Source organism: Salmo salar, chromosome 14 (genome assembly GCF_965601325.2).
Source record: "Salmo salar chromosome 14, fSalSal1, whole genome shotgun sequence".
Classification (NCBI taxonomy): domain Eukaryota; kingdom Metazoa; phylum Chordata; class Actinopteri; order Salmoniformes; family Salmonidae; genus Salmo; species Salmo salar.
In genome coordinates this window covers 12212703-12240434 of record NC_138304.1, presented here as the reverse complement: position 1 = coordinate 12240434, position 27732 = coordinate 12212703, and the positions used below count along the sequence as shown (strand labels likewise).

The window sequence follows — 27732 nt, the reverse complement described above, 5'->3', positions numbered from 1 at the left end:
GTTTCTACAACTTGATTGGAGTCCACCTGTGGTAAATTCAATGGATTGGTCATGATTTGAAAAGGCACACACCTGTCTGTCTATATAAGGTTCCACAGTTGACAGTGCATGTCAGAGCATAAACTAAGCCATGAGGTGGAAGGAATTGTCCCTAGAGCTCCGAGACAGGATTGTGTCGAGGCACAGACGTGGGGAAGGGTACCGATACATTTCTGCAGCATTGAAGGTACCCAAGAACACAGTGGCTTCCATCATTCTTAAAAGGAAGAAGTTTGGAACCACCAAGACTCTTCCAAGAGCCGGCTGCTCAGCCAAACCATCCAAACGGTGAATCAGCCCTTATTCAGGAGTTATTCACACGATAATTCCCGGGATCTCAAGCCTTATTGCTTAGTTAATGGACTAAGTCATTTCTGACTTCATTTGGTTCTGAGAGCGATAAATGCCCCACCCACCCACCCACCCAGCCAAAGTCACACCCTTAGTATGCTACTCACGCAGTTTCCGTAGTGTAGCGGTTATCACGTTCGCCTAACACGCGAAAGGTCCCCGGTTCGAGACCGGGCGGAAACACATTTTAACAAATTAGATAGTACACCTATTCACTTAGGGCTCGATCCCAATTTAGGAATTCATGCTTTTCCTACGCACTTCTCAGTATTTGCTATTCAGACTTACCCTTTTAAGTCGCGTAACGCACTCTGCTGGGGTGGCTAGCTTGGGCGCTCTGAATAAATTCCTGCTACGTGTGGTCTGAGTTCCATAATGATTCAAATAGGCTACATGTCCCAAATTATTGCAATACTTTAGCTTAATATGATTCACTAATGCTAGCAACCCTCAGGAACAATTCACAAGGATGTGACAGATTAAAGAAAGGTCAACGGAATGAAAGTATGCCAAAATAAATGTATGTGGCTGTTACTGACAGTGGCTCCCGATAGTGGCTAATATTTAACATGATACAAATTGTCAAATAAAACTGGGGAAAGCCCCACAGTGGAGGTGTCATAATACCCATAAAACCTAGCGGTCAAACAGGGAAATGGTTCCAACCATTTTTCCACCATTCATTTTTCCCATATGGGATTTTAGAAACACTTAAAATAATACATTTGTAGTTCTTTATGATAGCCACATTAGCAGTTAATTAGCATTTAATTTTGGGGGGGTAAATACAGGCGAATATTTTTTATAAAAGTCACCTTGTCCGAGAGAGAATTACACGGTTACCATGCCAGGGTAAGCCAACAAGAAACACAGGCCTTTTTTAACTGTTTTTAAAATCCCCTGTGGGGAATATGAATGGTGGAAAAACGATTGGAACCATTTCCCTGTTCGACCGCTAGTTCTTATGGGTATTATGACTCCTACTGTGGTACTCTATTTGGGATATTATGGGCGGTAGACTTGTGGGCATTCCTAACATTTTCCATGACTTCCACTCTTTTTCTTGTAGTTTCTGTAGTGTAGTGGTTATCACGTTCGCCTCACACGCGAAAGGTCCCCGGTTCGAAACCGGGCGGAAACAAATTTTAACAAAACAGATAGTGATGACAGAAACAGGGTCATAACTGAAAAAAACGAAACAAATACATAGGCCTGCAGAATACATGAATAGACCAGTCTTAGACATGTCTTTCATTAACCAGAGGCAGATAGTGATAACTGAAAAAAACGAAACAAATACATAGGCCTGCAGAATACATGAATAGACCAGTCTTAGACATGTCTTTCAATAACCAGAGGCAATGCAATGTTATAAAACAGGTTGTTTGGATCCTGGATGCTAATTGGTTAATAGCAGGGAGTTGAAGCACCACCATCCCAGCATTCTGCAGGTAGTGCCTGTTAGCGGTTCCATTAGATTTATAAATGCGCATCCACTGTTCCACGGCCCAGCCAGTCAATTTATAAACTTCATCTCCCCTGGAAAAATGTGTCTAGACCAATGGTATTCAAACCTTTTCAGCAGGGACACCATTTTTTCCTCCAGAATTTCTGGGGTCCCCATTTTTTTGCAATCATTTCTTGTGATCCCACCCCAAATACAACTTTAAAATCGGTACGTTACATTTTTTTTTACATCAACAAATAACCTTCAATTACCCAATCAAATACTTTTTTTCTAATTAACTTTCTCAAAAACGTTTCTATATTGTCTCGTACAATAATCTGTACTCATAATTTTTTGTTCCTAAATAATGAATATATATATCCCCACTGCAGTCCCCCCGACCCCGACTTTAAATATCACTGGTCTAGACAATATTTCCCAATGCCCCTAGGCTAGCATATGGTTTGAAACAGTTGAGGTTTGTCTAAACCTTGCTGTCTGCCTCTCCAACCTGTGGATCAATGTTGCCGTTTTTTTGGTGACCTCCACCGTGCGATGTGTATGAATGTGACCAGAATGACAGCTTCTCTGAGCCAGGCAAATTCATTTATCAGGGTCATTATAATGGATATATCCAAAGAAATGGCAATATAATCCTAGGTAAAACAAACAAAAGTGCAGACAGTTTTCTGTCATTTCAGCTGCTTGATGTGATTGTGTGATAGATTTAGTTGGCTGGCTAGCAAAGGAAAAGTAGCTAGCCTGCATAGCTACAGTGCATTCGGAAAGTATTCAGACCCCTTACTTTTTTCCACATTTTGTTACGTTACAGCCTTATTCTGAAAACGGATTAAGTCAAATAAAATCTATCTACACACAATACCCCATAATGACAAAGCGATAACATATCATTTTTAATTCATAAAAAAAGATTTAAAAAATACCTTATTTACATACGTTTTCAGACCCTTTGCTATGAGTCTGGAAATTGAGCTCAGGTCCATCCTGTTTCCATTGATCATCCTTGAGATGTTTCTACAACTTGATTGGAGTCCACCTGTGGTAAATTCAATGGATTGGTCATGATTTGAAAAGGCACACACCTGTCTGTCTATATAAGGTTCCACAGTTGACAGTGCATGTCAGAGCATAAACTAAGCCATGAGGTGGAAGGAATTGTCCCTAGAGCTCCGAGAGAGGATTGTGTCGAGGCACAGACGTGGGGAAGGGTACCGATACATTTCTGCAGCATTGAAGGTACCCAAGAACACAGTGGCTTCCATCATTCTTAAAAGGAAGAAGTTTGGAACCACCAAGACTCTTCCAAGAGCCGGCTGCTCAGCCAAACCATCCCTACGGTGAATCAGCCCTTATTCAGGAGTTATTCACACGATAATTCCCGGGATCTCAAGCCTTATTGCTTAGTTAATGGACTAAGTCATTTCTGACTTCATTTGGTTCTGAGAGCGATAAATGCCCCACCCACCCACCCACCCAGCCAAAGTCACACCCTTAGTATCCTACTCATGCAGTTTCCGTAGTGTAGCGGTTATCACGTTCGCCTAACACGCGAAAGGTCCCCGGTTCGAGACCGGGCGGAAACACATTTTAACAAATTAGATAGTACACCTATTCACTTAGGGCTCGATCCCAATTTAGGAATTCATGCTTTTCCTACGCACTTCTCAGTATTTGCTATTCAGACTTACCCTTTTAAGTCGCGTAACGCACTCTGCTGGGGTGGCTAGCTTGGGCGCTCTGAATAAATTCCTGCTACGTGTGGTCTGAGTTCCATAATGATTCAAATAGGCTACATGTCCCAAATTATTGCAATACTTTAGCTTAATATGATTCACTAATGCTAGCAACCCTCAGGAACAATTCACAAGGATGTGACAGATTAAAGAAAGGTCAACGGAATGAAAGTATGCCAAAATAAATGTATGTGGCTGTTACTGACAGTGGCTCCCGATAGTGGCTAATATTTAACATGATACAAATTGTCAAATAAAACTGGGGAAAGCCCCACAGTGGAGGTGTCATAATACCCATAAAACCTAGCGGTCAAACAGGGAAATGGTTCCAACCATTTTTCCACCATTCATTTTTCCCATATGGGATTTTAGAAACACTTAAAATAATACATTTGTAGTTCTTTATGATAGCCACATTAGCAGTTAATTAGCATTTTTTATAAAAGTCACCTTGTCCTAGAGAGAATTACACGGTTACCATGCCAGGGTAAGCCAACAAGAAACACAGGCCTTTTGTAATTGTTTTTAAAATCCCCTGTGGGGAATATGAACGCTGGAAAAACGATTGGAACCATTTCCCTGTTCGACCGCTAGTTCTTATGGGTATTATGACTCCTACTGTGGTACTCTATTTGGGATATTATGGGCGGTAGACTTGTGGGCATTCCTAACATTTTCCATGACTTCCACTCTTTTTCTTGCAGTTTCTGTAGTGTAGTGGTTATCACGTTCGCCTCACACGCGAAAGGTCCCCGGTTCGAAACCGGGCGGAAACAAATTTTAACAAAACAGATAGTGATGACAGAAACAGGGTCATAACTGAAAAAAACGAAACAAATACATAGGCCTACAGAATACATGAATAGACCAGTCTTAGACATGTCTTTCATTAACCAGAGGCAGATAGTGATAACTGAAAAAAAAGAAACAAATACATAGGCCTACAGAATACATGAATAGACCAGTCTTAGACATGTCTTTCATTAACCAGAGGCAGATAGTGATAACTGAAAAAAACAAAACAAATACATAGGCCTACAGAATACATGAATAGACCAGTCTTAGACATGTCTTTCAATAACCAGAGGCAATGCAATGTTATAAAACAGGTTGTTTGGATCCTGGATGCTAATTGGTTAATAGCAGGGAGTTGAAGCACCACCATCCCAGCATTCTGCGGGTAGTGCCTGTTAGCGGTTCCATTAGATTTATAAATGCGCATCCACTGTCCCACGGCCCAGCCAGTCAATTTATAAACTTCATCTCCCCTGGAAAAATGTGTCTAGACCAATGGTATTCAAACCTTTTCAGCAGGGACACCATTTTTTCCTCCAGAATTTCTGGGGTCCCCATTTTTTTGCAATCATTTCTTGTGATCCCACCCCAAATACAACTTTAAAATCGGTACGTTACATTTTTTTTTACATCAACAAATAACCTTCAATTACCCAATCAAATACTTTTTTTCTAATTAACTTTCTCAAAAACGTTTCTATATTGTCTCGTACAATAATCTGTACTCATAATTTTTTGTTCCTAAATAATGAATATATATATCCCCACTGCAGTCCCCCCGACCCCGACTTTAAATATCACTGGTCTAGACAATATTTCCCAATGCCCCTAGGCTAGCATATGGTTTGAAACAGTTGAGGTTTGTCTAAACCTTGCTGTCTGCCTCTCCAACCTGTGGATCAATGTTGCCGTTTTTTTGATGACCTCCACCGTGCGATGTGTATGAATGTGACCAGAATGACAGCTTCTCTGAGCCAGGCAAATTCATTTATCAGGGTCATTATAATGGATATATCCAAAGAAATGGCAATATAATCCTAGGTAAAACAAACAAAAGTGCAGACAGTTTTCTGTCATTTCAGCTGCTTGATGTGATTGTGTGATAGATTTAGTTGGCTGGCTAGCAAAGGAAAAGTAGCTAGCCTGCATAGCTACAGTGCATTCGGAAAGTATTCAGACCCCTTACTTTTTTCCACATTTTGTTACGTTACAGCCTTATTCTGAAAACGGATTAAGTCAAATAAAATCTATCTACACACAATACCCCATAATGACAAAGCGATAACATATCATTTTTAATTCATAAAAAAAGATTTAAAAAATACCTTATTTACATACGTTTTCAGACCCTTTGCTATGAGGCTGGAAATTGAGCTCAGGTCCATCCTGTTTCCATTGATCATCCTTGAGATGTTTCTACAACTTGATTGGAGTCCACCTGTGGTAAATTCAATGGATTGGTCATGATTTGAAAAGGCACACACCTGTCTGTCTATATAAGGTTCCACAGTTGACAGTGCATGTCAGAGCATAAACTAAGCCATGAGGTGGAAGGAATTGTCCCTAGAGCTCCGAGAGAGGATTGTGTCGAGGCACAGACGTGGGGAAGGGTACCGATACATTTCTGCAGCATTGAAGGTACCCAAGAACACAGTGGCTTCCATCATTCTTAAAAGGAAGAAGTTTGGAACCACCAAGACTCTTCCAAGAGCCGGCTGCTCAGCCAAACCATCCCTACGGTGAATCAGCCCTTATTCAGGAGTTATTCACACGATAATTCCCGGGATCTCAAGCCTGATTGCTTAGTTAATGGACTAAGTCATTTCTGACTTCATTTGGTTCTGAGAGCGATAAATGCCCCACCCACCCACCCACCCAGCCAAAGTCACACCCTTAGTATCCTACTCATGCAGTTTCCGTAGTGTAGTGGTTATCACGTTCGCCTAACACGCGAAAGGTCCCCGGTTCGAGACCGGGCGGAAACACATTTTAACAAATTAGACAGTAAGCCTATTCACTTAGGGCTCGATCCCAATTTAGGAATTCATGCTTTTCCTACGCACTTCTCAGTATTTGCTATTCAGACTTACCCTTTTAAGTCGCGTAACGCACTCTGCTGGGGTGGCTAGCTTGGGCGCTCTGAATAAATTCCTGCTACGTGTGGTCTGAGTTCCATAATGATTCAAATAGGCTACATGTCCCAAATTATTGCAATACTTTAGCTTAATATGATTCACTAATGCTAGCAACCCTCAGGAACAATTCACAAGGATGTGACAGATTAAAGAAAGGTCAACGGAATGAAAGTATGCCAAAATAAATGTATGTGGCTGTTACTGACAGTGGCTCCCGATAGTGGCTAATATTTAACATGATACAAATTGTCAAATAAAACTGGGGAAAGCCCCACAGTGGAGGTGTCATAATACCCATAAAACCTAGCGGTCAAACAGGGAAATGGTTCCAACCATTTTTCCACCATTCATTTTTCCCATATGGGATTTTAGAAACACTTAAAATAATACATTTGTAGTTCTTTATGATAGCCACATTAGCAGTTAATTAGCATTTTTTATAAAAGTCACCTTGTCCTAGAGAGAATTACACGGTTACCATGCCAGGGTAAGCCAACAAGAAACACAGGCCTTTTTGAATAGTTTTTAAAATCCCCTGTGGGGAATATGAATGGTGGAAAAACCATTGGAACCATTTCCCTGTTCGACCGCTAGTTCTTATGGGTATTATGACTCCTACTGTGGTACTCTATTTGGGATATTATGGGCGGTAGACTTGTGGGCATTCCTAACATTTTCCATGACTTCCACTCTTTTTCTTGTAGTTTCCGTAGTGTAGTGGTTATCACGTTCGCCTTACACGCGAAAGGTCCCCGGTTCAAAACCGGGCGGAAACAGATTTTAACAAAACAGATAGTGATGACAGAAACAGGGTAATAACTGAAAAAAACGAAACAAATACATAGGCCTGCAGAATACATGAATAGACCAGTCTTAGACATGTCTTTCATTAACCAGAGGCAGATAGTGATAACTGAAAAAAAAGAAACAAATACATAGGCCTACAGAATACATGAATAGACCAGTCTTAGACATGTCTTTCATTAACCAGAGGCAGATAGTGATAACTGAAAAAAACCGAAACAAATACATAGGCCTGCAGAATACATGAATAGACCAGTCTTAGACATGTCTTTCATTAACCAGAGGCAGATAGTGATAACTGAAAAAAACAAAACAAATACATAGGCCTACAGAATACATGAATAGACCAGTCTTAGACATGTCTTTCAATAACCAGAGGCAATGCAATGTTATAAAACAGGTTGTTTGGATCCTGGATGCTAATTGGTTAATAGCAGGGAGTTGAAGCACCACCATCCCAGCATTCTGCGGGTAGTGCCTGTTAGCGGTTCCATTAGATTTATAAATGCGCATCCACTGTCCCACGGCCCAGCCAGTCAATTTATAAACTTCATCTCCCCTGGAAAAATGTGTCTAGACCAATGGTATTCAAACCTTTTCAGCAGGGACACCATTTTTTCCTCCAGAATTTCTGGGGTCCCCATTTTTTTGCAATCATTTCTTGTGATCCCACCCCAAATACAACTTTAAAATCGGTACCTTACATTTTTTTTACATCAACAAATAACCTTCAATTACCCAATCAAATACTTTTTTTCTAATTAACTTTCTCAAAAACGTTTCTATATTGTCTCGTACAATAATCTGTACTCATAATTTTTTGTTCCTAAATAATGAATATATATATCCCCACTGCAGTCCCCCCGACCCCGACTTTAAATATCACTGGTCTAGACAATATTTCCCAATGCCCCTAGGCTAGCATATGGTTTCAAACAGTTGAGGTTTGTCTAAACCTTGCTGTCTGCCTCTCCAACCTGTGGATCAATGTTGCCGTTTTTTTGGTGACCTCCACCGTGCGATGTGTATGAATGTGACCAGAATGACAGCTTCTCTGAGCCAGGCAAATTCATTTATCAGGTTCATTATAATGGATATATCCAAAGAAATGGCAATATAATCCTAGGTAAAACAAACAAAAGTGCAGACAGTTTTCTGTCATTTCAGCTGCTTGATGTGATTGTGTGATAGATTTAGTTGGCTGGCTAGCAAAAGAAAAGTAGCTAGCCTGCATAGCTACAGTGCATTCGGAAAGTATTCAGACCCCTTACTTTTTTCCACATTTTGTTACGTCACAGCCTTATTCTGAAAACGGATTAAGTCAAATAAAATCTATCTACACACAATACCCCATAATGACAAAGCGATAACATATCATTTTTAATTCATAAAAAAAGATTTAAAAAATACCTTATTTACATACGTTTTCAGACCCTTTGCTATGAGTCTGGAAATTGAGCTCAGGTCCATCCTGTTTCCATTGATCATCCTTGAGATGTTTCTACAACTTGATTGGAGTCCACCTGTGGTAAATTCAATGGATTGGTCATGATTTGAAAAGGCACACACCTGTCTGTCTATATAAGGTTCCACAGTTGACAGTGCATGTCAGAGCATAAACTAAGCCATGAGGTGGAAGGAATTGTCCCTAGAGCTCCGAGAGAGGATTGTGTCGAGGCACAGACGTGGGGAAGGGTACCGATACATTTCTGCAGCATTGAAGGTACCCAAGAACACAGTGGCTTCCATCATTCTTAAAAGGAAGAAGTTTGGAACCACCAAGACTCTTCCAAGAGCCGGCTGCTCAGCCAAACCATCCCTACGGTGAATCAGCCCTTATTCAGGAGTTATTCACACGATAATTCCCGGGATCTCAAGCCTTATTGCTTAGTTAATGGACTAAGTCATTTCTGACTTCATTTGGTTCTGAGAGCGATAAATGCCCCACCCACCCACCCACCCAGCCAAAGTCACACCCTTAGTATGCTACTCATGCAGTTTCCGTAGTGTAGCGGTTATCACGTTCGCCTAACACGCGAAAGGTCCCCGGTTCGAGACCGGGCGGAAACACATTTTAACAAATTAGATAGTACACCTATTCACTTAGGGCTCGATCCCAATTTAGGAATTCATGCTTTTCCTACGCACTTCTCAGTATTTGCTATTCAGACTTACCCTTTTAAGTCGCGTAACGCACTCTGCTGGGGTGGCTAGCTTGGGCGCTCTGAATAAATTCCTGCTACGTGTGGTCTGAGTTCCATAATGATTCAAATAGGCTACATGTCCCAAATTATTGCAATACTTTAGCTTAATATGATTCACTAATGCTAGCAATCCTCAGGAACAATTCACAAGGATGTGACAGATTAAAGAAAGGTCAACGGAATGAAAGTATGCCAAAATAAATGTATGTGGCTGTTACTGACAGTGGCTCCCGATAGTGGCTAATATTTAACATGATACAAATTGTCAAATAAAACTGGGGAAAGCCCCACAGTGGAGGTGTCATAATACCCATAAAACCTAGCGGTCAAACAGGGAAATGGTTCCAACCATTTTTCCACCATTCATTTTTCCCATATGGGATTTTAGAAACACTTAAAATAATACATTTGTAGTTCTTTATGATAGCCACATTAGCAGTTAATTAGCATTTAATTTTGGGGGGGTAAATACAGGCGAATATTTTTTATAAAAGTCACCTTGTCCGAGAGAGAATTACACGGTTACCATGCCAGGGTAAGCCAACAAGAAACACAGGCCTTTTTTAACTGTTTTTAAAATCCCCTGTTGGGAATATGAATGGTGGAAAAACGATTGGAACCATTTCCCTGTTCGACCGCTAGTTCTTATGGGTATTATGACTCCTACTGTGGTACTCTATTTGGGATATTATGGGCGGTAGACTTGTGGGCATTCCTAACATTTTCCATGACTTCCACTGTTTTTCTTGTAGTTTCTGTAGTGTAGTGGTTATCACGTTCGCCTCACACGCGAAAGGTCCCCGGTTCGAAACCGGGTGGAAACAAATTTTAACAAAACAGATAGTGATGACAGAAACAGGGTCATAACTGAAAAAAACGAAACAAATACATAGGCCTGCAGAATACATGAATAGACCAGTCTTAGACATGTCTTTCAATAACCAGAGGCAGATAGTGATAAGTGAAAAAAAACTAAACAAATACATAGGTCTACAGAATACATGAATAGACCAGTCTTAGACATGTCTTTCAATAACCAGAGGCAGATAGTGATAACTGAAAAAAACGAAACAAATACATAGGCCTGCAGAATACATGAATAGACCAGTCTTAGACATGTCTTTCAATAACCAGAGGCAATGCAATGTTATAAAACAGGTTGTTTGGATCCTGGATGCTAATTGGTTAATAGCAGGGAGCCGAAGCACCACCATCCCAGCATTCTGCAGGTAGTGTCTGTTAGCGGTTCCATTAGATTTATAAATGCGCATCCACTGTTCCACGGCCCAGCCAGTCAATTTATAAACTTCATCTCCCCTGGAAAAATGTGTCTAGACCAATGGTATTCAAACCTTTTCAGCAGGGACACCATTTTTTCCTCCAGAATTTCTGGGGTCCCCATTTTTTTGCAATCATTTCTTGTGATCCCACCCCAAATACAACTTTAAAATCGGTACGTTACATTTTTTTTTACATCAACAAATAACCTTCAATTACCCAATCAAATACTTTTTTTCTAATTAACTTTCTCAAAAACGTTTCTATATTGTCTCGTACAATAATCTGTACTCATAATTTTTTGTTCCTAAATAATGAATATATATATCCCCACTGCAGTCCCCCCGACCCCGACTTTAAATATCACTGGTCTAGACAATATTTCCCAATGCCCCTAGGCTAGCATATGGTTTCAAACAGTTGAGGTTTGTCTAAACCTTGCTGTCTGCCTCTCCAACCTGTGGATCAATGTTGCCGTTTTTTTGGTGACCTCCACCGTGCGATGTGTATGAATGTGACCAGAATGACAGCTTCTCTGAGCCAGGCAAATTCATTTATCAGGTTCATTATAATGGATATATCCAAAGAAATGGCAATATAATCCTAGGTAAAACAAACAAAAGTGCAGACAGTTTTCTGTCATTTCAGCTGCTTGATGTGATTGTGTGATAGATTTAGTTGGCTGGCTAGCAAAAGAAAAGTAGCTAGCCTGCATAGCTACAGTGCATTCGGAAAGTATTCAGACCCCTTACTTTTTTCCACATTTTGTTACGTTACAGCCTTATTCTGAAAACGGATTAAGTCAAATAAAATCTATCTACACACAATACCCCATAATGACAAAGCGATAACATATCATTTTTAATTCATAAAAAAAGATTTAAAAAATACCTTATTTACATACGTTTTCAGACCCTTTGCTATGAGTCTGGAAATTGAGCTCAGGTCCATCCTGTTTCCATTGATCATCCTTGAGATGTTTCTACAACTTGATTGGAGTCCACCTGTGGTAAATTCAATGGATTGGTCATGATTTGAAACGGCACACACCTGTCTGTCTATATAAGGTTCCACAGTTGACAGTGCATGTCAGAGCATAAACTAAGCCATGAGGTGGAAGGAATTGTCCCTAGAGCTCCGAGACAGGATTGTGTCGAGGCACAGACGTGGGGAAGGGTACCGATACATTTCTGCAGCATTGAAGGTACCCAAGAACACAGTGGCTTCCATCATTCTTAATAGGAAGAAGTTTGGAACCACCAAGACTCTTCCAAGAGCCGGCTGCTCAGCCAAACCATCCCTACGGTGAATCAGCCCTTATTCAGGAGTTATTCACACGATAATTCCCGGGATCTCAAGCCTTATTGCTTAGTTAATGGACTAAGTCATTTCTGACTTCATTTGGTTCTGAGAGCGATAAATGCCCCACCCACCCACCCACCCAGCCAAAGTCACACCCTTAGTATCCCACTGACGCAGTTTCCGTAGTGTAGCGGTTATCACGTTCGCCTAACACGCGAAAGGTCCCCGGTTCGAGACCGGGCGGAAACACATTTTAACAAATTAGATAGTACACCTATTCACTTAGGGCTCGATCCCAATTTAGGAATTCATGCTTTTCCTACGCACTTCTCAGTATTTGCTATTCAGACTTACCCTTTTAAGTCGCGTAACGCACTCTGCTGGGGTGGCTAGCTTGGGCGCTCTGAATAAATTCCTGCTACGTGTGGTCTGAGTTCCATAATGATTCAAATAGGCTACATGTCCCAAATTATTGCAATACTTTAGCTTAATATGATTCACTAATGCTAGCAACCCTCAGGAACAATTCACAAGGATGTGACAGATTAAAGAAAGGTCAACGGAATGAAAGTATGCCAAAATAAATGTATGTGGCTGTTACTGACAGTGGCTCCCGATAGTGGCTAATATTTAACATGATACAAATTGTCAAATAAAACTGGGGAAAGCCCCACAGTGGAGGTGTCATAATACCCATAAAACCTAGCGGTCAAACAGGGAAATGGTTCCAACCATTTTTCCACCATTCATTTTTCCCATATGGGATTTTAGAAACACTTAAAATAATACATTTGTAGTTCTTTATGATAGCCACATTAGCAGTTAATTAGCATTTTTTATAAAAGTCACCTTGTCCTAGAGAGAATTACACGGTTACCATGCCAGGGTAAGCCAACAAGAAACACAGGCCTTTTGTAATTGTTTTTAAAATCCCCTGTGGGGAATATGAACGCTGGAAAAACGATTGGAACCATTTCCCTGTTCGACCGCTAGTTCTTATGGGTATTATGACTCCTACTGTGGTACTCTATTTGGGATATTATGGGCGGTAGACTTGTGGGCATTCCTAACATTTTCCATGACTTCCACTCTTTTTCTTGCAGTTTCTGTAGTGTAGTGGTTATCACGTTCGCCTCACACGCGAAAGGTCCCCGGTTCGAAACCGGGCGGAAACAAATTTTAACAAAACAGATAGTGATGACAGAAACAGGGTCATAACTGAAAAAAACGAAACAAATACATAGGCCTACAGAATACATGAATAGACCAGTCTTAGACATGTCTTTCATTAACCAGAGGCAGATAGTGATAACTGAAAAAAAAGAAACAAATACATAGGCCTACAGAATACATGAATAGACCAGTCTTAGACATGTCTTTCATTAACCAGAGGCAGATAGTGATAACTGAAAAAAACCGAAACAAATACATAGGCCTGCAGAATACATGAATAGACCAGTCTTAGACATGTCTTTCATTAACCAGAGGCAGATAGTGATAACTGAAAAAAACAAAACAAATACATAGGCCTACAGAATACATGAATAGACCAGTCTTAGACATGTCTTTCAATAACCAGAGGCAATGCAATGTTATAAAACAGGTTGTTTGGATCCTGGATGCTAATTGGTTAATAGCAGGGAGTTGAAGCACCACCATCCCAGCATTCTGCGGGTAGTGCCTGTTAGCGGTTCCATTAGATTTATAAATGCGCATCCACTGTCCCACGGCCCAGCCAGTCAATTTATAAACTTCATCTCCCCTGGAAAAATGTGTCTAGACCAATGGTATTCAAACCTTTTCAGCAGGGACACCATTTTTTCCTCCAGAATTTCTGGGGTCCCCGTTTTTTTGCAATCATTTCTTGTGATCCCACCCCAAATACAACTTTAAAATCGGTACCTTACATTTTTTTTACATCAACAAATAACCTTCAATTACCCAATCAAATACTTTTTTTCTAATTAACTTTCTCAAAAACGTTTCTATATTGTCTCGTACAATAATCTGTACTCATAATTTTTTGTTCCTAAATAATGAATATATATATCCCCACTGCAGTCCCCCCGACCCCGACTTTAAATATCACTGGTCTAGACAATATTTCCCAATGCCCCTAGGCTAGCATATGGTTTGAAACAGTTGAGGTTTGTCTAAACCTTGCTGTCTGCCTCTCCAACCTGTGGATCAATGTTGCCGTTTTTTTGATGACCTCCACCGTGCGATGTGTATGAATGTGACCAGAATGACAGCTTCTCTGAGCCAGGCAAATTCATTTATCAGGGTCATTATAATGGATATATCCAAAGAAATGGCAATATAATCCTAGGTAAAACAAACAAAAGTGCAGACAGTTTTCTGTCATTTCAGCTGCTTGATGTGATTGTGTGATAGATTTAGTTGGCTGGCTAGCAAAGGAAAAGTAGCTAGCCTGCATAGCTACAGTGCATTCGGAAAGTATTCAGACCCCTTACTTTTTTCCACATTTTGTTACGTTACAGCCTTATTCTGAAAACGGATTAAGTCAAATAAAATCTATCTACACACAATACCCCATAATGACAAAGCGATAACATATCATTTTTAATTCATAAAAAAAGATTTAAAAAATACCTTATTTACATACGTTTTCAGACCCTTTGCTATGAGTCTGGAAATTGAGCTCAGGTCCATCCTGTTTCCATTGATCATCCTTGAGATGTTTCTACAACTTGATTGGAGTCCACCTGTGGTAAATTCACTGGATTGGTCATGATTTGAAAAGGCACACACCTGTCTGTCTATATAAGGTTCCACAGTTGACAGTGCATGTCAGAGCATAAACTAAGCCATGAGGTGGAAGGAATTGTCCCTAGAGCTCCGAGAGAGGATTGTGTCGAGGCACAGACGTGGGGAAGGGTACCGATACATTTCTGCAGCATTGAAGGTACCCAAGAACACAGTGGCTTCCATCATTCTTAAAAGGAAGAAGTTTGGAACCACCAAGACTCTTCCAAGAGCCGGCTGCTCAGCCAAACCATCCCTACGGTGAATCAGCCCTTATTCAGGAGTTATTCACACGATAATTCCCGGGATCTCAAGCCTGATTGCTTAGTTAATAGACTAAGTCATTTCTGACTTCATTTGGTTCTGAGAGCGATAAATGCCCCACCCACCCACCCACCCAGCCAAAGTCACACCCTTAGTATCCTACTCATGCAGTTTCCGTAGTGTAGTGGTTATCACGTTCGCCTAACACGCGAAAGGTCCCCGGTTCGAGACCGGGCGGAAACACAATTTAACAAATTAGACAGTAAGCCTATTCACTTAGGGCTCGATCCCAATTTAGGAATTCATGCTTTTCCTACGCACTTCTCAGTATTTGCTATTCGGACTTACCCTTTTAAGTCGCGTAACGCACACTGCTGGGGTGGCTAGCTTGGGCGCTCTGAATAAATTCCTGCTACGTGTGGTCTGAGTTCCATAATGATTCAAATAGGCTACATGTCCCAAATTATTGCAATACTTTAGCTTAATATGATTCACTAATGCTAGCAACCGTCAGGAACAATTCACAAGGATGTGACAGATTAAAGAAAGGTCAACGGAATGAAAGTATGCCAAAATAAATGTATGTGGCTGTTACTGACAGTGGCTCCCGATAGTGGCTAATATTTAACATGATACAAATTGTCAAATAAAACTGGGGAAAGCCCCACAGTGGAGGTGTCATAATACCCATAAAACCTAGCGGTCAAACAGGGAAATGGTTCCAACCATTTTTCCACCATTCATTTTTCCCATATGGGATTTTAGAAACACTTAAAATAATACATTTGTAGTTCTTTATGATAGCCACATTAGCAGTTAATTAGCATTTTTTTATAAAAGTCACCTTGTCCTAGAGAGAATTACACGGTTACCATGCCAGGGTAAGCCAACAAGAAACACAGGCCTTTTTGAATAGTTTTTAAAATCCCCTGTGGGGAATATGAATGGTGGAAAAACCATTGGAACCATTTCCCTGTTCGACCGCTAGTTCTTATGGGTATTATGACTCCTACTGTGGTACTCTATTTGGGATATTATGGGCGGTAGACTTGTGGGCATTCCTAACATTTTCCATGACTTCCACTCTTTTTCTTGTAGTTTCCGTAGTGTAGTGGTTATCACGTTCGCCTTACACGCGAAAGGTCCCCGGTTCAAAACCGGGCGGAAACAGATTTTAACAAAACAGATAGTGATGACAGAAACAGGGTAATAACTGAAAAAAACGAAACAAATACATAGGCCTGCAGAATACATGAATAGACCAGTCTTAGACATGTCTTTCATTAACCAGAGGCAGATAGTGATAACTGAAAAAAAAGAAACAAATACATAGGCCTACAGAATACATGAATAGACCAGTCTTAGACATGTCTTTCATTAACCAGAGGCAGATAGTGATAACTGAAAAAAACCGAAACAAATACATAGGCCTGCAGAATACATGAATAGACCAGTCTTAGACATGTCTTTCATTAACCAGAGGCAGATAGTGATAACTGAAAAAAACAAAACAAATACATAGGCCTACAGAATACATGAATAGACCAGTCTTAGACATGTCTTTCAATAACCAGAGGCAATGCAATGTTATAAAACAGGTTGTTTGGATCCTGGATGCTAATTGGTTAATAGCAGGGAGTTGAAGCACCACCATCCCAGCATTCTGCGGGTAGTGCCTGTTAGCGGTTCCATTAGATTTATAAATGCGCATCCACTGTCCCACGGCCCAGCCAGTCAATTTATAAACTTCATCTCCCCTGGAAAAATGTGTCTAGACCAATGGTATTCAAACCTTTTCAGCAGGGACACCATTTTTTCCTCCAGAATTTCTGGGGTCCCCATTTTTTTGCAATCATTTCTTGTGATCCCACCCCAAATACAACTTTAAAATCGGTACCTTACATTTTTTTTACATCAACAAATAACCTTCAATTACCCAATCAAATACTTTTTTTCTAATTAACTTTCTCAAAAACGTTTCTATATTGTCTCGTACAATAATCTGTACTCATAATTTTTTGTTCCTAAATAATGAATATATATATCCCCACTGCAGTCCCCCCGACCCCGACTTTAAATATCACTGGTCTAGACAATATTTCCCAATGCCCCTAGGCTAGCATATGGTTTGAAACAGTTGAGGTTTGTCTAAACCTTGCTGTCTGCCTCTCCAACCTGTGGATCAATGTTGCCGTTTTTTTGATGACCTCCACCGTGCGATGTGTATGAATGTGACCAGAATGACAGCTTCTCTGAGCCAGGCAAATTCATTTATCAGGGTCATTATAATGGATATATCCAAAGAAATGGCAATATAATCCTAGGTAAAACAAACAAAAGTGCAGACAGTTTTCTGTCATTTCAGCTGCTTGATGTGATTGTGTGATAGATTTAGTTGGCTGGCTAGCAAAGGAAAAGTAGCTAGCCTGCATAGCTACAGTGCATTCGGAAAGTATTCAGACCCCTTACTTTTTTCCACATTTTGTTACGTTACAGCCTTATTCTGAAAACGGATTAAGTCAAATAAAATCTATCTACACACAATACCCCATAATGACAAAGCGATAACATATCATTTTTAATTCATAAAAAAAGATTTAAAAAATACCTTATTTACATACGTTTTCAGACCCTTTGCTATGAGTCTGGAAATTGAGCTCAGGTCCATCCTGTTTCCATTGATCATCCTTGAGATGTTTCTACAACTTGATTGGAGTCCACCTGTGGTAAATTCACTGGATTGGTCATGATTTGAAAAGGCACACACCTGTCTGTCTATATAAGGTTCCACAGTTGACAGTGCATGTCAGAGCATAAACTAAGCCATGAGGTGGAAGGAATTGTCCCTAGAGCTCCGAGAGAGGATTGTGTCGAGGCACAGACGTGGGGAAGGGTACCGATACATTTCTGCAGCATTGAAGGTACCCAAGAACACAGTGGCTTCCATCATTCTTAAAAGGAAGAAGTTTGGAACCACCAAGACTCTTCCAAGAGCCGGCTGCTCAGCCAAACCATCCCTACGGTGAATCAGCCCTTATTCAGGAGTTATTCACACGATAATTCCCGGGATCTCAAGCCTGATTGCTTAGTTAATAGACTAAGTCATTTCTGACTTCATTTGGTTCTGAGAGCGATAAATGCCCCACCCACCCACCCACCCAGCCAAAGTCACACCCTTAGTATCCTACTCATGCAGTTTCCGTAGTGTAGTGGTTATCACGTTCGCCTAACACGCGAAAGGTCCCCGGTTCGAGACCGGGCGGAAAAACAATTTAACAAATTAGACAGTAAGCCTATTCACTTAGGGCTCGATCCCAATTTAGGAATTCATGCTTTTCCTACGCACTTCTCAGTATTTGCTATTCGGACTTACCCTTTTAAGTCGCGTAACGCACACTGCTGGGGTGGCTAGCTTGGGCGCTCTGAATAAATTCCTGCTACGTGTGGTCTGAGTTCCATAATGATTCAAATAGGCTACATGTCCCAAATTATTGCAATACTTTAGCTTAATATGATTCACTAATGCTAGCAACCGTCAGGAACAATTCACAAGGATGTGACAGATTAAAGAAAGGTCAACGGAATGAAAGTATGCCAAAATAAATGTATGTGGCTGTTACTGACAGTGGCTCCCGATAGTGGCTAATATTTAACATGATACAAATTGTCAAATAAAACTGGGGAAAGCCCCACAGTGGAGGTGTCATAATACCCATAAAACCTAGCGGTCAAACAGGGAAATGGTTCCAACCATTTTTCCACCATTCATTTTTCCCATATGGGATTTTAGAAACACTTAAAATAATACATTTGTAGTTCTTTATGATAGCCACATTAGCAGTTAATTAGCATTTTTTTATAAAAGTCACCTTGTCCTAGAGAGAATTACACGGTTACCATGCCAGGGTAAGCCAACAAGAAACACAGGCCTTTTTGAATAGTTTTTAAAATCCCCTGTGGGGAATATGAATGGTGGAAAAACCATTGGAACCATTTCCCTGTTCGACCGCTAGTTCTTATGGGTATTATGACTCCTACTGTGGTACTCTATTTGGGATATTATGGGCGGTAGACTTGTGGGCATTCCTAACATTTTCCATGACTTCCACTCTTTTTCTTGTAGTTTCCGTAGTGTAGTGGTTATCACGTTCGCCTTACATGCGAAAGGTCCCCGGTTCAAAACCGGGCGGAAACAGATTTTAACAAAACAGATAGTGATGACAGAAACAGGGTAATAACTGAAAAAAACGAAACAAATACATAGGCCTGCAGAATACATGAATAGACCAGTCTTAGACATGTCTTTCATTAACCAGAGGCAGATAGTGATAACTGAAAAAAAAGAAACAAATACATAGGCCTACAGAATACATGAATAGACCAGTCTTAGACATGTCTTTCATTAACCAGAGGCAGATAGTGATAACTGAAAAAAACCGAAACAAATACATAGGCCTGCAGAATACATGAATAGACCAGTCTTAGACATGTCTTTCATTAACCAGAGGCAGATAGTGATAACTGAAAAAAACAAAACAAATACATAGGCCTACAGAATACATGAATAGACCAGTCTTAGACATGTCTTTCAATAACCAGAGGCAATGCAATGTTATAAAACAGGTTGTTTGGATCCTGGATGCTAATTGGTTAATAGCAGGGAGTTGAAGCACCACCATCCCAGCATTCTGCGGGTAGTGCCTGTTAGCGGTTCCATTAGATTTATAAATGCGCATCCACTGTCCCACGGCCCAGCCAGTCAATTTATAAACTTCATCTCCCCTGGAAAAATGTGTCTAGACCAATGGTATTCAAACCTTTTCAGCAGGGACACCATTTTTTCCTCCAGAATTTCTGGGGTCCCCATTTTTTTGCAATCATTTCTTGTGATCCCACCCCAAATACAACTTTAAAATCGGTACCTTACATTTTTTTTACATCAACAAATAACCTTCAATTACCCAATCAAATACTTTTTTTCTAATTAACTTTCTCAAAAACGTTTCTATATTGTCTCGTACAATAATCTGTACTCATAATTTTTTGTTCCTAAATAATGAATATATATATCCCCACTGCAGTCCCCCCGACCCCGACTTTAAATATCACTGGTCTAGACAATATTTCCCAATGCCCCTAGGCTAGCATATGGTTTGAAACAGTTGAGGTTTGTCTAAACCTTGCTGTCTGCCTCTCCAACCTGTGGATCAATGTTGCCGTTTTTTTGATGACCTCCACCGTGCGATGTGTATGAATGTGACCAGAATGACAGCTTCTCTGAGCCAGGCAAATTCATTTATCAGGGTCATTATAATGGATATATCCAAAGAAATGGCAATATAATCCTAGGTAAAACAAACAAAAGTGCAGACAGTTTTCTGTCATTTCAGCTGCTTGATGTGATTGTGTGATAGATTTAGTTGGCTGGCTAGCAAAGGAAAAGTAGCTAGCCTGCATAGCTACAGTGCATTCGGAAAGTATTCAGACCCCTTACTTTTTTCCACATTTTGTTACGTTACAGCCTTATTCTGAAAACGGATTAAGTCAAATAAAATCTATCTACACACAATACCCCATAATGACAAAGCGATAACATATCATTTTTAATTCATAAAAAAAGATTTAAAAAATACCTTATTTACATACGTTTTCAGACCCTTTGCTATGAGTCTGGAAATTGAGCTCAGGTCCATCCTGTTTCCATTGATCATCCTTGAGATGTTTCTACAACTTGATTGGAGTCCACCTGTGGTAAATTCACTGGATTGGTCATGATTTGAAAAGGCACACACCTGTCTGTCTATATAAGGTTCCACAGTTGACAGTGCATGTCAGAGCATAAACTAAGCCATGAGGTGGAAGGAATTGTCCCTAGAGCTCCGAGAGAGGATTGTGTCGAGGCACAGACGTGGGGAAGGGTACCGATACATTTCTGCAGCATTGAAGGTACCCAAGAACACAGTGGCTTCCATCATTCTTAAAAGGAAGAAGTTTGGAACCACCAAGACTCTTCCAAGAGCCGGCTGCTCAGCCAAACCATCCCTACGGTGAATCAGCCCTTATTCAGGAGTTATTCACACGATAATTCCCGGGATCTCAAGCCTGATTGCTTAGTTAATAGACTAAGTCATTTCTGACTTCATTTGGTTCTGAGAGCGATAAATGCCCCACCCACCCACCCACCCAGCCAAAGTCACACCCTTAGTATCCTACTCATGCAGTTTCCGTAGTGTAGTGGTTATCACGTTCGCCTAACACGCGAAAAGTCCCCGGTTCGAGACCGGGCGGAAACACAAATTAGACAGTAAGCCTATTCACTTAGGGCTTGATCCCAATTTAGGAATTCATGCTTTTCCTACGCACTTCTCAGTATTTGCTATTCGGACTTACCCTTTTAAGTCGCGTAACGCACACTGCTGGGGTGGCTAGCTTGGGCGCTCTGAATAAATTCCTGCTACGTGTGGTCTGAGTTCCATAATGATTCAAATAGGCTACATGTCCCAAATTATTGCAATACTTTAGCTTAATATGATTCACTAATGCTAGCAACCGTCAGGAACAATTCACAAGGATGTGACAGATTAAAGAAAGGTCAACGGAATGAAAGTATGCCAAAATAAATGTATGTGGCTGTTACTGACAGTGGCTCCCGATAGTGGCTAATATTTAACATGATACAAATTGTCAAATAAAACTGGGGAAAGCCCCACAGTGGAGGTGTCATAATACCCATAAAACCTAGCGGTCAAACAGGGAAATGGTTCCAACCATTTTTCCACCATTCATTTTTCCCATATGGGATTTTAGAAACACTTAAAATAATACATTTGTAGTTCTTTATGATAGCCACATTAGCAGTTAATTAGCATTTTTTTATAAAAGTCACCTTGTCCTAGAGAGAATTACACGGTTACCATGCCAGGGTAAGCCAACAAGAAACACAGGCCTTTTTGAATAGTTTTTAAAATCCCCTGTGGGGAATATGAATGGTGGAAAAACCATTGGAACCATTTCCCTGTTCGACCGCTAGTTCTTATGGGTATTATGACTCCTACTGTGGTACTCTATTTGGGATATTATGGGCGGTAGACTTGTGGGCATTCCTAACATTTTCCATGACTTCCACTCTTTTTCTTGTAGTTTCCGTAGTGTAGTGGTTATCACGTTCGCCTTACACGCGAAAGGTCCCCGGTTCAAAACCGGGCGGAAACAGATTTTAACAAAACAGATAGTGATGACAGAAACAGGGTAATAACTGAAAAAAACGAAACAAATACATAGGCCTGCAGAATACATGAATAGACCAGTCTTAGACATGTCTTTCATTAACCAGAGGCAGATAGTGATAACTGAAAAAAAAGAAACAAATACATAGGCCTACAGAATACATGAATAGACCAGTCTTAGACATGTCTTTCATTAACCAGAGGCAGATAGTGATAACTGAAAAAACCCGAAACAAATACATAGGCCTGCAGAATACATGAATAGACCAGTCTTAGACATGTCTTTCATTAACCAGAGGCAGATAGTGATAACTGAAAAAAACAAAACAAATACATAGGCCTACAGAATACATGAATAGACCAGTCTTAGACATGTCTTTCAATAACCAGAGGCAATGCAATGTTATAAAACAGGTTGTTTGGATCCTGGATGCTAATTGGTTAATAGCAGGGAGTTGAAGCACCACCATCCCAGCATTCTGCGGGTAGTGCCTGTTAGCGGTTCCATTAGATGTATAAATGCGCATCCACTGTCCCACGGCCCAGCCAGTCAATTTATAAACTTCATCTCCCCTGGAAAAATGTGTCTAGACCAATGGTATTCAAACCTTTTCAGCAGGGACACCATTTTTTCCTCCAGAATTTCTGGGGTCCCCATTTTTTTGCAATCATTTCTTGTGATCCCACCCCAAATACAACTTTAAAATCGGTACCTTACATTTTTTTTACATCAACAAATAACCTTCAATTACCCAATCAAATACTTTTTTTCTAATTAACTTTCTCAAAAACGTTTCTATATTGTCTCGTACAATAATCTGTACTCATAATTTTTTGTTCCTAAATAATGAATATATATATCCCCACTGCAGTCCCCCCGACCCCGACTTTAAATATCACTGGTCTAGACAATATTTCCCAATGCCCCTAGGCTAGCATATGGTTTGAAACAGTTGAGGTTTGTCTAAACCTTGCTGTCTGCCTCTCCAACCTGTGGATCAATGTTGCCGTTTTTTTGATGACCTCCACCGTGCGATGTGTATGAATGTGACCAGAATGACAGCTTCTCTGAGCCAGGCAAATTCATTTATCAGGGTCATTATAATGGATATATCCAAAGAAATGGCAATATAATCCTAGGTAAAACAAACAAAAGTGCAGACAGTTTTCTGTCATTTCAGCTGCTTGATGTGATTGTGTGATAGATTTAGTTGGCTGGCTAGCAAAGGAAAAGTAGCTAGCCTGCATAGCTACAGTGCATTCGGAAAGTATTCAGACCCCTTACTTTTTTCCACATTTTGTTACGTTACAGCCTTATTCTGAAAACGGATTAAGTCAAATAAAATCTATCTACACACAATACCCCATAATGACAAAGCGATAACATATCATTTTTAATTCATAAAAAAAGATTTAAAAAATACCTAATTTACATACGTTTTCAGACCCTTTGCTATGAGGCTGGAAATTGAGCTCAGGTCCATCCTGTTTCCATTGATCATCCTTGAGATGTTTCTACAACTTGATTGGAGTCCACCTGTGGTAAATTCACTGGATTGGTCATGATTTGAAAAGGCACACACCTGTCTGTCTATATAAGGTTCCACAGTTGACAGTGCATGTCAGAGCATAAACTAAGCCATGAGGTGGAAGGAATTGTCCCTAGAGCTCCGAGAGAGGATTGTGTCGAGGCACAGACGTGGGGAAGGGTACCGATACATTTCTGCAGCATTGAAGGTACCCAAGAACACAGTGGCTTCCATCATTCTTAAAAGGAAGAAGTTTGGAACCACCAAGACTCTTCCAAGAGCCGGCTGCTCAGCCAAACCATCCCTACGGTGAATCAGCCCTTATTCAGGAGTTATTCACACGATAATTCCCGGGATCTCAAGCCTGATTGCTTAGTTAATAGACTAAGTCATTTCTGACTTCATTTGGTTCTGAGAGCGATAAATGCCCCACCCACCCACCCACCCAGCCAAAGTCACACCCTTAGTATCCTACTCATGCAGTTTCCGTAGTGTAGTGGTTATCACGTTCGCCTAACACGCGAAAAGTCCCCGGTTCGAGACCGGGCGGAAACACAAATTAGACAGTAAGCCTATTCCCTTAGGGCTCGATCCCAATTTAGGAATTCATGCTTTTCCTACGCACTTCTCAGTATTTGCTATTCGGACTTACCCTTTTAAGTCGCGTAACGCACACTGCTGGGGTGGCTAGCTTGGGCGCTCTGAATAAATTCCTGCTACGTGTGGTCTGAGTTCCATAATGATTCAAATAGGCTACATGTCCCAAATTACTGCAATACTTTAGCTTAATATGATTCACTAATGCTAGCAACCGTCAGGAACAATTCACAAGGATGTGACAGATTAAAGAAAGGTCAACGGAATGAAAGTATGCCAAAATAAATGTATGTGGCTGTTACTGACAGTGGCTCCCGATAGTGGCTAATATTTAACATGATACAAATTGTCAAATAAAACTGGGGAAAGCCCCACAGTGGAGGTGTCATAATACCCATAAAACCTAGCGGTCAAACAGGGAAATGGTTCCAACCATTTTTCCACCATTCATTTTTCCCATATGGGATTTTAGAAACACTTAAAATAATACATTTGTAGTTCTTTATGATAGCCACATTAGCAGTTAATTAGCATTTTTTTATAAAAGTCACCTTGTCCTAGAGAGAATTACACGGTTACCATGCCAGGGTAAGCCAACAAGAAACACAGGCCTTTTTGAATAGTTTTTAAAATCCCCTGTGGGGAATATGAATGGTGGAAAAACCATTGGAACCATTTCCCTGTTCGACCGCTAGTTCTTATGGGTATTATGACTCCTACTGTGGTACTCTATTTGGGATATTATGGGCGGTAGACTTGTGGGCATTCCTAACATTTTCCATGACTTCCACTCTTTTTCTTGTAGTTTCCGTAGTGTAGTGGTTATCACGTTCGCCTTACACGCGAAAGGTCCCCGGTTCAAAACCGGGCGGAAACAGATTTTAACAAAACAGATAGTGATGACAGAAACAGGGTAATAACTGAAAAAAACGAAACAAATACATAGGCCTGCAGAATACATGAATAGACCAGTCTTAGACATGTCTTTCATTAACCAGAGGCAGATAGTGATAACTGAAAAAAAAGAAACAAATACATAGGCCTACAGAATACATGAATAGACCAGTCTTAGACATGTCTTTCATTAACCAGAGGCAGATAGTGATAACTGAAAAAACCCGAAACAAATACATAGGCCTGCAGAATACATGAATAGACCAGTCTTAGACATGTCTTTCATTAACCAGAGGCAGATAGTGATAACTGAAAAAAACAAAACAAATACATAGGCCTACAGAATACATGAATAGACCAGTCTTAGACATGTCTTTCAATAACCAGAGGCAATGCAATGTTATAAAACAGGTTGTTTGGATCCTGGATGCTAATTGGTTAATAGCAGGGAGTTGAAGCACCACCATCCCAGCATTCTGCGGGTAGTGCCTGTTAGCGGTTCCATTAGATTTATAAATGCGCATCCACTGTCCCACGGCCCAGCCAGTCAATTTATAAACTTCATCTCCCCTGGAAAAATGTGTCTAGACCAATGGTATTCAAACCTTTTCAGCAGGGACACCATTTTTTCCTCCAGAATTTCTGGGGTCCCCATTTTTTTGCAATCATTTCTTGTGATCCCACCCCAAATACAACTTTAAAATCGGTACCTTACATTTTTTTTACATCAACAAATAACCTTCAATTACCCAATCAAATACTTTTTTTCTAATTAACTTTCTCAAAAACGTTTCTATATTGTCTCGTACAATAATCTGTACTCATAATTTTTTGTTCCTAAATAATGAATATATATATCCCCACTGCAGTCCCCCCAACCCCGACTTTAAATATCACTGGTCTAGACAATATTTCCCAATGCCCCTAGGCTAGCATATGGTTTGAAACAGTTGAGGTTTGTCTAAACCTTGCTGTCTGCCTCTCCAACCTGTGGATCAATGTTGCCGTTTTTTTGATGACCTCCACCGTGCGATGTGTATGAATGTGACCAGAATGACAACTTCTCTGAGCCAGGCAAATTCATTTATCAGGGTCATTATAATGGATATATCCAAAGAAATGGCAATATAATCCAAGGTAAAACAAACAAAAGTGCAGACAGTTTTCTGTCATTTCAGCTGCTTGATGTGATTGTGTGATAGATTTAGTTGGCTGGCTAGCAAAGGAAAAGTAGCTAGCCTGCATAGCTACAGTGCATTCGGAAAGTATTCAGACCCCTTACTTTTTTCCACATTTTGTTACGTTACAGCCTTATTCTGAAAACGGATTAAGTCAAATAAAATCTATCTACACACAATACCCCATAATGACAAAGCGATAACATATCATTTTTAATTCATAAAAAAAGATTTAAAAAATACCTTATTTACATACGTTTTCAGACCCTTTGCTATGAGGCTGGAAATTGAGCTCAGGTCCATCCTGTTTCCATTGATCATCCTTGAGATGTTTCTACAACTTGATTGGAGTCCACCTGTGGTAAAATCAATGGATTGGTCATGATTTGAAAAGGCACACACCTGTCTGTCTATATAAGGTTCCACAGTTGACAGTGCATGTCAGAGCATAAACTAAGCCATGAGGTGGAAGGAATTGTCCCTAGAGCTCCGAGAGAGGATTGTGTCGAGGCACAGACGTGGGGAAGGGTACCGATACATTTCTGCAGCATTGAAGGTACCCAAGAACACAGTGGCTTCCATCATTCTTAAAAGGAAGAAGTTTGGAACCACCAAGACTCTTCCAAGAGCCGGCTGCTCAGCCAAACCATCCCTACGGTGAATCAGCCCTTATTCAGGAGTTATTCACACGATAATTCCCGGGATCTCAAGCCTGATTGCTTAGTTAATAGACTAAGTCATTTCTGACTTCATTTGGTTCTGAGAGCGATAAATGCCCCACCCACCCACCCACCCAGCCAAAGTCACACCCTTAGTATCCTACTCATGCAGTTTCCGTAGTGTAGTGGTTATCACGTTCGCCTAACACGCGAAAGGTCCCCGGTTCGAGACCGGGCGGAAAAACAATTTAACAAATTAGACAGTAAGCCTATTCACTTAGGGCTCGATCCCAATTTAGGAATTCATGCTTTTCCTACGCACTTCTCAGTATTTGCTATTCGGACTTACCCTTTTAAGTCGCGTAACGCACACTGCTGGGGTGGCTAGCTTGGGCGCTCTGAATAAATTCCTGCTACGTGTGGTCTGAGTTCCATAATGATTCAAATAGGCTACATGTCCCAAATTATTGCAATACTTTAGCTTAATATGATTCACTAATGCTAGCAACC

General features: G+C 40.5%; 19 non-coding genes across 19 annotated transcripts; all 19 read left to right on the top strand.

Annotated features, from left to right (window-relative positions):
- The first annotated feature begins 500 nt into the window (after positions 1-500).
- Positions 501-573, top strand: trnav-aac (transfer RNA valine (anticodon AAC)). The gene has a single exon. It is a non-coding gene; the product is annotated as a tRNA-Val (tRNA).
- An 885-nt stretch (positions 574-1458) lies between these two features.
- Positions 1459-1531, top strand: trnav-cac (transfer RNA valine (anticodon CAC)). The gene has a single exon. It is a non-coding gene; the product is annotated as a tRNA-Val (tRNA).
- Positions 1532-3368: 1837 nt separating this feature from the next.
- Positions 3369-3441, top strand: trnav-aac (transfer RNA valine (anticodon AAC)). Its single transcript has one exon. It is a non-coding gene; the product is annotated as a tRNA-Val (tRNA).
- Positions 3442-4294: 853 nt separating this feature from the next.
- On the top strand, positions 4295-4367 carry trnav-cac (transfer RNA valine (anticodon CAC)). Its single transcript has one exon. It is a non-coding gene; the product is annotated as a tRNA-Val (tRNA).
- Positions 4368-6298: 1931 nt separating this feature from the next.
- On the top strand, positions 6299-6371 carry trnav-aac (transfer RNA valine (anticodon AAC)). Its single transcript has one exon. It is a non-coding gene; the product is annotated as a tRNA-Val (tRNA).
- Positions 6372-7224: 853 nt separating this feature from the next.
- Positions 7225-7297, top strand: trnav-uac (transfer RNA valine (anticodon UAC)). Its single transcript has one exon. It is a non-coding gene; the product is annotated as a tRNA-Val (tRNA).
- Positions 7298-9322: 2025 nt separating this feature from the next.
- trnav-aac (transfer RNA valine (anticodon AAC)) lies at positions 9323-9395 on the top strand. The gene has a single exon. It is a non-coding gene; the product is annotated as a tRNA-Val (tRNA).
- An 885-nt stretch (positions 9396-10280) lies between these two features.
- trnav-cac (transfer RNA valine (anticodon CAC)) lies at positions 10281-10353 on the top strand. The gene has a single exon. It is a non-coding gene; the product is annotated as a tRNA-Val (tRNA).
- A 1932-nt stretch (positions 10354-12285) lies between these two features.
- trnav-aac (transfer RNA valine (anticodon AAC)) lies at positions 12286-12358 on the top strand. The gene has a single exon. It is a non-coding gene; the product is annotated as a tRNA-Val (tRNA).
- Positions 12359-13211: 853 nt separating this feature from the next.
- On the top strand, positions 13212-13284 carry trnav-cac (transfer RNA valine (anticodon CAC)). Its single transcript has one exon. It is a non-coding gene; the product is annotated as a tRNA-Val (tRNA).
- Positions 13285-15309: 2025 nt separating this feature from the next.
- On the top strand, positions 15310-15382 carry trnav-aac (transfer RNA valine (anticodon AAC)). Its single transcript has one exon. It is a non-coding gene; the product is annotated as a tRNA-Val (tRNA).
- Positions 15383-16236: 854 nt separating this feature from the next.
- Positions 16237-16309, top strand: trnav-uac (transfer RNA valine (anticodon UAC)). The gene has a single exon. It is a non-coding gene; the product is annotated as a tRNA-Val (tRNA).
- Positions 16310-18334: 2025 nt separating this feature from the next.
- trnav-aac (transfer RNA valine (anticodon AAC)) lies at positions 18335-18409 on the top strand. The gene has a single exon. It is a non-coding gene; the product is annotated as a tRNA-Val (tRNA).
- An 852-nt stretch (positions 18410-19261) lies between these two features.
- On the top strand, positions 19262-19334 carry trnav-uac (transfer RNA valine (anticodon UAC)). Its single transcript has one exon. It is a non-coding gene; the product is annotated as a tRNA-Val (tRNA).
- Positions 19335-21359: 2025 nt separating this feature from the next.
- Positions 21360-21432, top strand: trnav-aac (transfer RNA valine (anticodon AAC)). The gene has a single exon. It is a non-coding gene; the product is annotated as a tRNA-Val (tRNA).
- Positions 21433-22278: 846 nt separating this feature from the next.
- On the top strand, positions 22279-22351 carry trnav-uac (transfer RNA valine (anticodon UAC)). Its single transcript has one exon. It is a non-coding gene; the product is annotated as a tRNA-Val (tRNA).
- A 2025-nt stretch (positions 22352-24376) lies between these two features.
- Positions 24377-24449, top strand: trnav-aac (transfer RNA valine (anticodon AAC)). Its single transcript has one exon. It is a non-coding gene; the product is annotated as a tRNA-Val (tRNA).
- An 846-nt stretch (positions 24450-25295) lies between these two features.
- On the top strand, positions 25296-25368 carry trnav-uac (transfer RNA valine (anticodon UAC)). The gene has a single exon. It is a non-coding gene; the product is annotated as a tRNA-Val (tRNA).
- Positions 25369-27393: 2025 nt separating this feature from the next.
- On the top strand, positions 27394-27468 carry trnav-aac (transfer RNA valine (anticodon AAC)). Its single transcript has one exon. It is a non-coding gene; the product is annotated as a tRNA-Val (tRNA).
- The last annotated feature ends 264 nt before the right edge of the window (positions 27469-27732 follow it).